The sequence below is a fragment of the Zonotrichia albicollis genome, chromosome 6 (assembly GCF_047830755.1).
Source record: "Zonotrichia albicollis isolate bZonAlb1 chromosome 6, bZonAlb1.hap1, whole genome shotgun sequence".
In the NCBI taxonomy this organism is placed as follows: Eukaryota; Metazoa; Chordata; class Aves; order Passeriformes; family Passerellidae; genus Zonotrichia; species Zonotrichia albicollis.
The window spans coordinates 9204098-9217368 of record NC_133824.1 but is presented as its reverse complement, the minus strand read 5'-3'; the positions used below and the strand labels follow the sequence as shown (position 1 = coordinate 9217368).

General features: G+C 42.4%; 1 protein-coding gene across 4 annotated transcripts in view; it reads right to left on the bottom strand.

Annotated features, from left to right (window-relative positions):
- ITPK1 (inositol-tetrakisphosphate 1-kinase) overlaps window positions 1-13271 on the bottom strand; it is a 138523-nt gene that overhangs the window by 47717 nt on the left and 77535 nt on the right. The gene's annotated exons all lie outside the window — the stretch shown is intronic.

Genomic DNA, 13271 nt, shown 5'->3' with positions numbered 1-13271 from the left:
TGTGGGGCAGTATTGGAAGACACAGCACTCAAATGACTACAAAACCTGGCAAATGTAGATCTCTACCTTCCCCATAGCACATTTTAAGGTGAACACATTTTAAGATTTAGCAGTTTAACTAACTGGCAGTCTAACAGCTGATAAGAAATTAATAGTAACCAGAATAAAATGCCTGCATAAATTTTACTCCCCAAAATCATACCAAAGTCTGGGGTTGCAAAAGCAGCAAAAATCAACCAAAACCCTCTAATTTGCAATCTGGTGCACCTGCATGGCAGCCTAGGATAGGACTATGAAATGCCAGAGAGTTTATGGTAGAATTCATTTTGCTGCAGCAAAACAGGAGTTTGCAATTTCTTGGTGAGAGTATCCCTCCCAAACTGCACTTGCCTCCTTGTTAAAAATAGCAAGTTTTTAAAAAATATTGTCTTAAAAAGGAACTAAAAAACTGTCCCCAAGAGCAACAATGAAATCAGCAAATTACAGAGTACAAGAAATGAGTTGGTGTGATACGCTTCTCTCCTTTTAGAAACCAACATGAATTGCCCAACACTGAGGTAACTGCAGTTTATCCCCTAGCAAATGCTTGTGAGGCTTCCCAAATCAGCAATTAGCGTCTGTCCCATTGTGCTTCTCTGTCTAATATCTTATGCAAATTATACAATTTATAGCTTTGGATTTAATGTGTGGTTGCCAAAGAGCGCCCAAGGCAAGAGGAGCCTGCTGATTCAGGAATGCACAGCTCAATTGCCTCACCCTTGTGAAGCAAGTGACAAACCCATTCCACACATTTCTCCACTGAGGAGGAAATACTGCTCTTGCTGCTCCACATCTACATGAACAGGTGCAGCCAGCCCACTGCTCCTCTCCTGGCATCCCTAAAAAGCAGAATGAAGCCAACCTCAGCCCAGAAGTCAAATAGCCAGAGTTGAGGACTATGTCCAGGTGAAACATGCTGGTTGTTCTATGGGCGCACAGCCCATCATATCCAGGTCTGGCTGCACTGACCCATGAAAACTTTGCCTCAATGGAAGCCCAAGACTTCACAGACTCCCTAATTAACTCTCATGTTAACAGGTAAACATGTGTGCTATGAGTCTTCCTCTGTGCTGGCCCTGCACAGGACAGATGTCTGTTAACACTCAGCATGATCTCATTAAGATCCCTGGCTCGAACTGTCAGTAGCTGATGCTTTTCATTCTGAAGGAACATCAGCATCAGGAAGTACTGGTCTGGGAAGGCTACTGGGTTACCTACCCCGGCCCTATTGCATTCAGAGAAGACAAAATGCACCAAACACCAACACTGGCAGATGTTCATACATCGAGTCTGTTCCCAAAGCCTCTAGTACAGGAGATCAATAACTACTCTGTTAGTTTGCCCCAGCACTACAACAGCCTTGCTAGCAAAAATCTCATCCATACTTACTCCTTCTACCCGTGTTTAAACAGCACATTCACAGGCTTCCCAAGTGCTGACTTATCCTCAAAAGGTTCCTCTGAGGGAGCAGGGAGGTTTGGCTGACATTTTAGAGATCAAGAGAATAAGCAGGGCTGTTGTCAAAGCCCTGGATCTCAACAATTAATAAGATATTGGAGTATTAGGAAGAAATTCTCCACTGTGAGGGTGATGAGGCACTGGAACAGGTTGCACAGATAAGTGGTGGATGCCCTATCCTTGGAAATGTTCAGGGTCAGGTTGGCCAGGGCTTTGAGTAACCTGGTCTAGTGGAAGGTGCCCCTGCAGCACCCCATGCTCTTGTTCACCCCATGACAGAGGGGCTGGAACTAGATGATTTTTAAGGTCCCTGCCAACCCAAACCATTCTATGATTCTATGATTACAGATCCTTTACATCTCAGAGGCTGTGCCTTGCCCACAATGCTGCCTGTAGATTAATTGTATTACATTAAACCAGAACTTAGCACAGGATGGGGCTTATACTCAGTGTCCTGCTACTCACCTGCATGGGTGTCTTGTCAACACACCACTGCCTAAGTAAGGTGATGTGATAGAATAAACTCTCAGTTTTAAGTGAAGGAATTGCTTCAGTGAAGCTCAACTGTCCCACACAACCAAGACCTCAGTGGACCCTCAAACATTAAAAAAATGCAGATCAGAAAAGACAAAACTCTTCCTGAACATCTTCCATTGCCTTCATAGTGTGTTTAGCGTCACTTGCCAAAAAAGGACCTCATTCAGAATATTCATTTGTCAGCAGATGGGTGGTGGGTACATGTCTGCAAGACTGACACTCTGCATCTCTGCAGGAAAGATTTCACTGCTGGCTGCTTGCTGGCAGTCAATCAGAGACAGAGCAAACACCCACATAGCATCCTCAAGCTGATTAAGAAAGACCTGGGATATGAACACTCCCTCGTGTAGGAAACCCAATGCCACATCTAAAGTTAACACCCTCAGCAACAGCTGAGTGCTCCCTTCCCTCCCTGGCCCAGCAGACACCACGGAAGCTGGCAGCTGCACTGCAGCAAGGAAAAAACTGCAGTTATTCTGATCATGGAACAGGCTTGTTAGGGTGGGCAGGTGGGTGAGACTGTGAAACATTATCTGTTCAATCATTTTCATAATTACATATGAGATAAATTTTGCAACTGGTCAGTCTTCCTCATGATTTTGCCAGGGAGCAAGAGAGGAAATGAAAAAAAATGCTTTAGAAATTGAAAAGTCCCAGACTGTTAAGTAACGCCCTGTCCCAGACAATGCACCAGAGTGATCTGGAGAGTGACCTCCTTGATCTTCTAGTAGAATATGCCCTGACAGAAAAACTTCTTCAAGAGTGTTCAGTACTGTTTCCTCCCTGTTGTGTGTCACGGGGCCTGTTCCACAATGCCTCAGCTCTGTCCTCTCATGAACAGACTCCTCTGTCTCACTCTACAGGCTCTTAATACAGTAGAAGAGAGAGCTATCAAAGAAAAGAGTCACAATCACATCATCCAGCCATATTTCTGAAAGAATAACAGTTTTAACACATCTGTCTCTATCTGAGTTCCCATTTAACATGCTGAGCATTCATAATGATTTATATTAAATACCAAGGCTTTATTCACAGGACAGTAAAAACACCAAAGCATTACTACTTGCATAAGGTTTAAAGCTTATGGAGTAAAGAAAGTGCTTTAAATCCTCGGTACAGTTTCAGGCCTTCTTGCTTCCCTGGAGATGGAAATGAACACTGGAATTATCAAACCAAATGAGAACACAATTAAGCTGACACCATGTTATCTCCATCTTTTCAACCTGGCAGTGGGTTTCAAATCAAAGCAAAGGGAATATATACTGTCCTCCAACATATCCCAACTTAGGGAGTTCATAGTTTATCATGGAGTTTCTTTTTAACATCCCACAGTCAGTACTATCTACCACCAACCACAAGGGTTTGTAAACCTCTCAAACCTAGTTGTGACTTTGTCCTACCTCTTTCAGTCCAGCTATGATCTTAAATGATACTTTATGGCAACTGCAGAGCTATTCAATGAAACTCTAACTCTGATACGGAAAAGAAAAAGGGGAACATTTCTCCATTTATTCAGGTTTTGTTTGCTCAGGTTTTGTTCCACCTTTGCTAGCCTGGGACTGATTTTACTCTTCACTTGTGGCTGTCTCTTGGCATTGACCACGTTCCTTTTTTCAAGGATTCCTTTTACTTCTAATGCATATTTTTAAATTCAGGAAAGCAGAACTGAAAACAGTCTTTGGGAAAAATAAAGTTTTTTATTTACACAACTGTATGTTCAGTGTCTTCAATGCTATTTTTGGCTACCACCATCTTTTTGTTTGATTCTGTTGGCATGTTCTCTTTTGACTACTGAGGCTGAGGGGGCAGAAGTTTCCAGTGAGCTTCCCAGCGTAAAGCTGAGGTCTTTCCTGAGCAGTGAGTTAATGCAGAAGTTAACAATGCATGTCCATATTATTTTTTTATAGGCCCAAGAGACTACTATAAAGTGGATCTAACATTATGCTGACTCTTCACTGTCTTTTGGTAAGCCTGTCTGATATTGCTGTCTCCCTTTGTCTGAGAAAAACAAAACAATTTGGAGTTATCTAAAAAATTTGGTATACTGTGTTCATCCACCTTTTCCAGCATTAATAATAAAAATCCTGAAATGCCACTTGATGCTTGGTTTGCCAGACTGAAAGGAATTTATCTCCTCCATGCCTTTGGTCTTTGTCACGCACTTTCTGATGCTTCAGTTTACTTAAGATCTGCCCTCTAAGGAGTGACTTTTTTTTTTTTTTTAAGTTATCTCAATGTGCTGACTCGTGTTCAGATATCCAATTTCTAGCTGAGAGTTTCCAAGAACTCTAATCAGAAGGCCTGGAGGCAACTACAGCAACATGGACAGTGCTATTTGAGGGATACACAGTTTCTATTATTCAAACTATCAGCCTGACCTCACTACCAGGTATGGTTATGGAGCAGTTTATACTGAGTGTCATCACACAGCCCTTACAGGATGGCCAGGGTATCAGACCCAGCCAGCAGGGCTTTAGGAGGGGTAGGTCGTGTCTGACCAACCTGGTCTCCTTTCATGACCAGGGACCCTCCTGGTGGATGCAGGAAAGGCTGTGGCTGTGTCTACCTGGACTCCAGCAAGGCCTTTGACCCTGTGTCCCACAGCACACTCTGGGAAAGCTGCAGCCCAGGCTTGGACAGGAGCACTCTGTGCTGGGTTAGGAACCGGCTGGATGGCCGGGCCCAGGGGGTGGTGGTGAACGGCGCTGCATCCAGCTGGGGCCTGTCATCAGTGGTCTGTGCTAGGGCCAATTCTGTTCAATACCTTTACTGACCACATGGATAAGGGGATTGAGTCTTTCATTAGTAAATTTGCAGATAACACTAAGCTGGGAGCGCGTGTCCATCTGTTGGAGGGTGGGAGGGCTCAGCAGGGAGACCTGAAATGGTTGGATGGATGGGCAGTCCAGTAAAATGATGTTTAATAAGTCCAAGTGCTGAGTCCTGCATTTTGGCCACAATAACCTCCTGCAGCATTATAGGCTGGGGACAGAGTGGCTGGACAGTGGCCAGGCAGAAAGGGACCTGGAGGTGCTGCCTAACAGCCGGCTGCACGCGAGCCAGCAGTGTGCCCAGGTGGCCAAGAAGGCCAATGGCATCCTGGCCTGTGTCAGGAATTGTGTGGCCAGCAGGAGCAGGGAGGTTATCCTTCCCCTGTACTTGGCACTGGTGAGGCCACACCTTGAGTGCTGTGCTCAGTTCTGGGCCCCTCAGTTTGGGAAGGACATTGAGATGCTCGAGTGAGTCCAGAGGAGACCAACGAGGCTGGTGAGGGGCTTGGAATATAAACCCTGTAAGGAATGACTGAGGGAGCTGGGGTTGTTCAGCCTGGAAAAAAGGAGACTCAGAGGTGCCCTTATCACTCTCTTCAACTCCCAGAAAGGTGGCTGTGGTCTGGTGGGGGTTGGCCTCTTTCTCCATGCAGCAAATGACAGAACAAGAGGACACAGTCCTAAGCTGCACCAAGGGAAATACAGGTTGGATATTAGGCTGAAAGAGTGACAAAGTACTGGGATGGTCTGACAAGGGAAGTGGGGGAGTCACTATCCCTGGATGTCTTTTTAAAAAAAAAAACTGGATGTAGCACTCCGTGCCATGGTTATTTGAGGTGTTAGGGCATGGGTTGGCCTCGATGATCCTGAAGGTCTTTTCCAACCTTGTTATTCTGTGTGATTCTGTGATTTTAACCCAATTTTACAAGCAGTGGTTCACTCTCAGTGTAGAGAACTAAACAGATTGCATATTTCCCTACAAATGGCAGGAGTTCTGAAGCATGCTCCACATACACCTTGCCCACCAACAGGATACGAAGGGATGCCACACATGGCTATGACAGTACTGCTTTTTGTTCTCAGCACAGCATCTTTTTGTTTTCATGTGGCAAAGCCGCCTCCTGCTGAATCAGTTTTGTTTCCTTTACACATAAAGGTTATGTAAGGAAAGGTTTGTTTCCTGAGCCATAATTACTGACACTCCAGAGATGCCAACTGTCTCCATACAGCCGTATCAGACCATGAATGCATAGGGATTTTTATTTCCACCCCATATGCAGCATTTATACATCAGAAAAACAAAATATCAGAACTTTCCAAGAACTACTGTAAACAGGGTATCCCAAACAGAGAGAAAAGCAAGATGTTAGCAGTGTAGTGTATCAAATCACAATGACAAGTACATGACCTCGTGCATGATAGGAAGACTATCAAGCATAGAGGTTTAGTTCCACTCCGTCATAAACTATTCAAGAAATTCATACCATTTCAAGTCCCTCTCATCAACCTTTACACTTTCAGCCCCATTCACTCTAATTCCTGAAAGCCATTTGGAAAATTCATGAGACAGACCCAATTACTGACGTCAGGGACATAAATGCACTCAAGCTCTCATGATTTTCTTTACTGATACACTCAGCAGGAACAGCTGCACAAAGCCAGCAGATAAGTGAAATGGGAGCCAATTTTAGATGGGATGTTAGTGGCCCTAGTGGTAAAGGAAAGCATCCTCCCAGGCAGTGCTACCATCAGCTGATTCCATGCAACCTTGATAAAGCCTTAAGCTCCTCCTGGACTCTGCATGAGAAGAGATTCTAATCTCACCAGGTTTACCACAAGTTGGCTAGATACTTACCTGACAAAATGTAAGGAATGCTAATTTTCTTGTCCACACCAGAAAAAAAACTGCTTCTTCAGCAGCAAAAGTGATATAAACACATTACACCAGAACTGGAGTAATATTTTATTAGCCAAACCCTGGTTTCCAACTCAGATGAAAGGTCCTATTTTTCAAGACTTATTTCTTGACCTTTGATCTTGTGACAATATGAGTAGAAACACTGTGAAAAGCCACTTACTGCAAAAAGTATTCCCAGTTAAGCTTTACATCTATATTTTGAGCAATTTATCTTTCAATGCTCCTTCATTACTTTTTCTAGCACCCAGATACTTAGGAAATTTGGATGTCAGCCAAGGAAATTTCTGCTCAAGAGGATCAGAATAACTTGAAACACAACCATGCTGGAATTTAAAACATCTAGTTTATTCAGTGAAGACTTCATCATGGCAAGAAGAATCCCTGCTCCTCTTATCCTAATTCTAGAGAGACAATAATCCTCAAGAATTAATCAATGTTCTGTTCATAAAACCCAAACTGGAGATGTCTTAGGAATGCCCTATGACCATGGAGTGCAGTCATGGCTTATTTTTTTACCCCATAAAATGCAGGTTCAGTCGATGTTCAGATCCACCCAAGCCCTTAGCACAAAATTCATAGAAGCTCTCACCTAAATAGACATAAACCTTTTCACTTTTTCAGCTTTATCAAGTAGAAAAATGCTTTGGTATTATGCACGTAAATGTAAAACAAAAGTTTCCAACAATGGTATGTAATAAATGGATAAAAGGTCCAGCCTTGTTTCTTCTCAGATTCAGATAAGTAAAAGAGAGTGAAAGTGGGGTGCAGATTTCTCATATCTGGTCAAAAAAGCACTTGAGAGATAAAGAGTGCATCCAAAAATAACATCTGAACTTTACAGGCAGGCTTATTTTGAAAGCTCAGTGGCCATTAAGACTACTAGGATCCCAGATGAAGATTGTTTGTTGGTTCAAGGAGCTCTGGCTGGCACACTGTGAGACAAAACAATAAAATGTTTTCTGTATTATTCTCTGGGCTTTGTGCCTGTTGGCCTGCAGAGTCCCTTGCACAGCCCCAGACTGATGGAGGCCAGTGGCAGCAGGCTGGCTGGCTGCCACTCCTGCCTGGGACAACAGGGACTGTGCCCATCACAGCCACAGATGCCCCCAGCTCCCTCCTACCTGTGCTGGGACAGAGATCTCAGCTCAAAATAATGAAAATCTGAAGGGGGAGAGGAGAGGCAGGAAGGGAATGGAGACCCTGTTCATATTTTCTGATAATGAAATTGCTAACTTTCAACAGTCTTACCCCAGAAAATCCTTTTGTAAATTGCTTTAACAAGAGCAAGACATGGTACAAGACAGAAGATTCCAGGCTTTTTTTGGGGGGGCTTCCCACTTTGTTTTCCTGCCACCTCTCTCAGGACAGGATTAGTACTTTGGAAGCAGCTGTCTAGTTTCAATTTCAAAGCCAGGGCTTGTTATCATAACACCAACATGCTGATGTCTCGTTGTTATCCTCCTCCTAGATGAATGAATGAGCTTTTATGAGCAAGATGGCAGGTGACACTTCCCTGGGGCAGATGTCCCAGTGTGCTTCCAGTTTCACAGAGCAGCACTGAGGCCTACCAAGGGCTGGCAGCTGGGTACAGAGACTGCCACGTGGAACACTGCTGGGAGCTGAGGCACTTTGGATAAATTGCTTACAGTCACAGAGAACATCAATTCCATTCCAACTCCTTCCTTCCTCACAGGTGTGCTAGTTTCAGACAGAAATTAAAATCCAGTGAGTGAACACAAGCCACACATTTTGAGTGAGGTAATAAGACATCTATCTTGGTGGAAAGAGAGCATACAATCAACAAGGCAGGGTTCTGCACCTAAAAACTGGTGTGGTTATTTACAGTATCCGGGATCTGCCCTCTAACTGAAGACACAGGCAGGTGATTAAGAGGCATTAAAGTGAAAAGAAAAATCTGGCTTCAATTTAATAGGAGCTTCAAATAAAAATAAGAGGTGTCTGAAGTTGACCTGTGTGACTATTCTTCCCTCCCCTCTGACCAAAACAGCTCTGAAAAGTAGGCCACAGCAAAAAGAGGCTACAGTTTCAAAAGGTGAGTGCCTAAAGCTACGTATATACAGCTATTTTCATGCACTTTTAACTGGGTGGCCTGATTTTGAGAAGCTCTAAGTATGCACTGCTCCAACAACGTACATGCTCCATAATGTCCAAAACCCCCAGCCCTGACTATCTGCTTTGGTGCTGAATTGTAGATGCAGTTTTCTACTCAACAACAGATCCACACTTTCTGTTAGAACAATACCTCCACAGCTTGGCACAGAGACTTGCTGTATGGGAGTGGTGTTTGTACACCTGGAGAAGAGTTTCTGCCCAAAGCAACGTGCCATCTGGGCAGGCAGAGGAGTGCCAGGATGCACAGGGGTGACACTCCATGTCCAAAATCACACAGCAAGGCAGAACCAGCACCAAGCAGAAAACCCCAAGCCCTAAATCAAATGCCTTACTCATTTCATCATACTGAGCTTGCCCCACAGTAACAAAAGATACATGCAGATGTGAGAGGAGTATTTCTAAAACAGACAGAATCTGATAAAAAGAAATCCAGGGAATAGAGAAGGATACTGTGATCTGTTCTGTAATATCCCTCAAAATGAGAAAGAAGCATACACAGCAGCAACTGCATCTCATATAATAGTAACCAATCAAAAATAAATGATTTTGATTACATGCAGGATGAAAATATTGAAGCTAAAGGGCTGCATACTGTTTAGAGTGTCCTGAGGAAATAGCTCCCATGCTTCAAAAGCAACTGCTAGGAAGAGAGAAATTAAGGAGTTGCAGCTCAGCTTATGCAGGAGTTCTCCTTTTTACGAGAGCTCCATAAGGACTATTGTCTGTACAAATTTTAGACTTCTAGCTAAATTTAAGAACAACAAAATTTTGAAACAATGGAAGAAAAAGCCAGGAGCAAGTGGTTAAAGAAATTAACTTCAGGGTCTGCAAGTTCAAATGTTATCAGAGAAACCAGTAAGTCACTTGAGACAGAAGAGGAAGCTGAGCAGATGGGAACACTAACTAGATAGCACACTGAGTCAGTAGCATGTTCACTTCACTTTTCATTTAAGTTCCTTCAATTTGGATTGTTACTTGTAAGATACATAGGGAAATTCAAAAGCTTTCAATCTTTAAACAAAAAATGTAATATGAAAAGCTTAGTTAGTGACCAAAGTGATCATCCATTACCATCTTAAGCATAATTTTAAGTGTCCAATTTTGAATTTCAAACCTGAAGGATCACAACTTTTCAACACACATCAGAAAATTTAGTTATTTTCATTAAGTTAGAGCTTTTAAAAGGCTGACACAGTTCCAACCATACAATACCCTGTTAAAAATGAAGTTGTTACTAAATAATGCTCCTAATCTTTCACCAGACATCACTGCAACTGATCAAGAGCTCTTTTATGTAAGAAGCAATTCTTTAGAGATAGGTAAACAAAGCAATACAACTGCTGAGATACCAACTGTGACACCAAAAAAATCTATTCAGTGATTCATTTCAACATACACCTGACAGCTATACAGGACACTAGCTGGAATGCAACCTTTATTTTTTCAAATCTTTTTTTTTTTAAAGATTCAGTAGTATGGGTTGCCGAATAACTAGCTCTTTTAGAGCTTGCACTCAAAATAATGGAGACCAGGAAAAAGAGGAAGTCACAGCTCCAGCCAGACTATTGATTCCAAAATAGAATTCATTAAAATCAATGTTAAAATATCTCTTAAAGCTATTTTTTCCCAGAAGAGAGTCCTACTTCCTTCCAAGGGAGATACCCCTGTCCATACTGAGTAAAGCAACAGTCCCTGCAAATCACATCAGGACTGCTAGGAGCATGCTAGACACCAGATTCAAGGTGCATCCTGGAGCAAGTTGCTCAGAGAGGTTATGCAGTCTCCATCTGTGGAGAAACACAAAAACCCAACTGGACATGGACCTGAGGAAGCTGCTGTAGAGATACTGCTTGGAACAGGGACTTGGACTGCGTGTTCTCAAGAGGCCTTTTCCAACTTCAGTGACTGGGCCAGTCTATGAACCTTCTATTTCCACAAGGAGTGAGTGGTTGCTGTGTCAGACTAGGACATGGAAAGCTCTGGTTCTACCCCAGGCTTTCCCTCAGACCACTGGTACAACTGTGGCCCAGCTCTCCTGCACCTCAGTTTCTTCAGCAGCCACAGACTGGCAGCAGAGACAAGGAGTGCCTCAGCCACAAAGTGTCCCAGCAACCATTCCCAGGAGGCTGGGTCAAAGTACTTATCACTCAGACACTGGACTCCATGAAGAGCAGGATACAGGACTTTCAGAAAGCCTAACAATGTCCACACACCCAGTCTAGACATTTCAAGTAGGGATTCCCTTTTTCAGGAAGCATGGAGAATTCTCTGGCAAAAGGACAGTGACTTGGACATCTGAAAAATAATTAGAGTTAAAATTAAACTGTTTATGGACCATGGGGCCCTACCGCTGTAGAATGCAGTCACCTCAGCAGAGCACATAGTGACCCTCTCTTTAATCTAACTGGTGCAAATCTTTAGTTGTCCTAAGGTCTACAGGGTTAAAATAAATCTTCAGTGTAAACCGAGGATCATAAATAAAGACTATACTTCATTTATAGTTACTTAAAAACATAATTGAAATAGAGGCATTAATCACTGAAATCCAAAACTGATCTGTAAATATATATAATTTTCTTTTGAAAGACTTTGAATAGCAGAAGGCTTCTCCTTGCATATAAACTCAACCCTCCTGAATTTACAGCACTCCTTCAGAAGAGACAATCCCTTGCAGTGAACTTAACCCATCACATTAATTTTGTATCCTGTGATAAAAAAGGCTCTCTAGTTACAGCTACAGACTAGGATATTATTTTCTTAGTAGTTACTTCCATAATGAAATTCCAGAACGATAAAGATGTGGCTCCTAAGAGTTCCTGCTATTAACAGATGTACTGCTTCTTGTCTGGGTTTTCTGAATGCTCAAGGCCTTGGGATATAAGATAGTAGCTGCAACAAAGAAAACATAACTTAGCAGATGAAAACAAGGAAGGGGAGAAAAACCCACAGCACTGCCTAGAGTGGTGTAACTTTTCTGTTACTGCAGATCATCATGTGCAGGAATACAGAGGCTGATCTACTTAGGCCAGAACAAGAAGTTAGACAATTATTCATCTCTCCTGGGATTTCCCTTGCTAAATGCAGAGTTGGTTCAAGGTCTTGGTCATGATATTTCTGATTACGAGCCAGAAATAGGACTGGGGAGGAAAGTGCTGGGGGTAGGGGGACAGAGGGTCAGGGAAATAATGGTTACCAAACACTGCAGCAGCCAGTGACAACAGCTTAGGCCATTCCTTACTTCATTCCTCAGCTTTGTTAACAGCTTCTTTTTGAACTGTCAGTTTTACCTGAATTCAAATTTCCTTTTTCTTTTTCCTCCTTAAGGACTTATTTATTTTTCTCATCAGTTTGACCAAAGCAGGCTGAAATATGCGGAAGACAAACTACTTTCAAAAACTGGATATCCTCCCAAACATATTGTTCTCACAGGGATGACAATACTACTGATAGCAATTTAAGAAAAAGAAGAAAAACCCAAACTCTACTGAATCTCTCTGATGTTAGAACAAAATCCCAGTCACTCCCTCAGTGCACAGGTTTCCCTCACAAACAGCAACAGCTACTCCAAAACAAAATCATTCTGAATTAATTGAGGATTTTCTCCCTAAGAGATTCCAAAAGACAAGAGGGAGTGCTGTGAATTATTACTCTTATTTCTACATAAGAATGGTGCCAGTGTGGCCAGGCAGGTTATATGCAAATAATATGTCCATAAATCCACAACTATAAAAATACAAAATGCTGAGCTTCTTACCTGCCCATCAAGACAGTGATAACACAATCTCAGTGGCATTTCCAATAACATCCCATTAGAAAATAGTTCAGAAATGCAATTTCCCCCCATTACAGTCATCTAACATATGAAAGAGTTACTTCACAGCTATTCTAGATTTAAATTCAAAAGCCAATAAATGTTTCAAGAACATGACAGCAGCAGAAGTAAAATGGGAATGAAAGACTAATTTAACCCAACAGCTGCAATGGTTAAAATGAGAAGGTAACAGAACTATTCAGGTTGAAAAGGCATGACTCCTTACATAGAATACAACTCAAATGATACCAGTTAAGGGCAATAGTTTATGTCAGGTAACAAGCCAGCACCAGACATGCATTTATGTTCCTCCAACAATTAGCTTGTGTAATAGGCTTCCAGTACTTCTCAAAGATCTTAACCCTAGTTACACTTTAATTTCTTTTGATCCTTTCCAAAACCAGTTTTTCTTTCTCCCTCAGTTTCAGGCCTCAGGATTCTTACTACATCTGCTGAGTTTGTACAGTCATTTCAATTTACCAGCACACAACAAGAAGACAATGTTTTCCAGAAGATTTCTGAGAGTGCTCACAGTGGTAAATATGCTCCCCATTAAATCCACATCGTATTTTTAATCAGTTACAAACCTCCTTCGTGTATATGG